Here is a 1,428-nt window from a genome sequence, read left to right as displayed (position 1 = left end):
GGGGGTAGATAACGTCTAACATGGGCACTGGTGATCAGAGCTTTAGCACTGCAGCAACACAAAATGTGTCATTCATTAAAAACAAATTTTTATAAAATGTTACTTTTATTTTGAAAATTTCCCCCCTCAAACAGAGATTAACAAGACCTTTCCTGCTTCCTGTGACCTCTAACATTTATTTAATCTGTGAAGGAAAAGTGTAGTGAACAGATTTGGGGAGGGAGATCTTAGATTAAATTTAAAAAGCAGTGGAAAATTTCATGCAGATAGGTTCAATGAATCTATTTAGCAGTCTCAGGCTATGGGGATCAGGTTAATAGTTATTTTGTCTGTTTTTCTTGTTGTTATTATTATTATTTATATTGTTTTCCCCACATAAACAGATGTCCTAAAAATACAAAATGAAAAAGAATCAATACACAATTAATCAAGCATCATGACTATATCATTTTTAAAGTAATAAGTAAAGTAAAATACAGAAATATGCAATCAAAATAATGTTTAAATTGCAAAGTCCCTCTAAAATGAAGTCATTTAATTTTCCTGGAGGATTCAGAAGGACACAGAGTCCAGCAAAGACTTTGAATAAATGTCTAAGGTGTGGATATTAGTATTCCAACTATGATGCGAATCCCAGCGTAAAATTGTTTTTGGGTTTGTAGTTAATTAGAAAATGAATTCAGTCAAAACAACACACACAGGCCCGGGGTCAGGGAGCCTTTCAGCTCCCCGAAACGTCTTCAGTCTTTACACGCAGAGAACAAACACTCTCTGCAAAAGCAACTGTTGGAATATTATTATTATTGTTATTATTATTATTTTTTCTCTATCTGCAAGGATTTGAAACGCCCGGAAAAAATAGAAACTGTTTGTCCCTCTTGCCTTCTGTCAAACAAAGGCAATGTTTGTCAAAGAGATTATTCACTGCTCTGTGTGTGTGTCTGTGTGTGTGTTACAGGTGCTGTTTGCAGAAGAGGCTAGAATATTGTTCCTGGGTCAGTGAAGGCACCACAGCTGGTAAAAAAAAAAAAAAGAGAAAAAGATCTACATAACATTAGCATATGTTAAACTTCAAACTGTTCACACAGACACACGTGAACATGAACACAGAATATCTTTAAAAGAGACCCATGAAGAAGAGTAAGAGTCTACAGAAATGTGATGTATGCTCTTCAGACCCTCTCCAGCTCCTCGTCCACATGCCCTTCTTCTGCTCCTCTTCTGCATTGAGAGCCGAGAGCTTGGGGAGGAGGAGTTGGGGGTGTTTCTGAGGCCTTTGATGGCACCAACGAGCAGGAGAAAAGGACTCCGGAGCAGAAAAGAAGGGCGAGAACTTATCCACTAAAGATCTACCTTTCCTCTTGCCGAGTTTTCCTTCAAATCACCCTCAAAAGTCAAACGCAGTCTGCGTTTAATGAATGGCCCTGC

The sequence above is a fragment of the Haplochromis burtoni genome, unplaced genomic scaffold (assembly GCF_018398535.1).
Source record: "Haplochromis burtoni strain Fernald_Lab_line unplaced genomic scaffold, NCSU_Asbu1 Contig_19, whole genome shotgun sequence".
NCBI lineage: Eukaryota > Metazoa > Chordata > Actinopteri > Cichliformes > Cichlidae > Haplochromis > Haplochromis burtoni.
The sequence above is the reverse complement of the archived record's forward strand: the minus strand, read 5'-3'. Positions refer to the sequence as shown.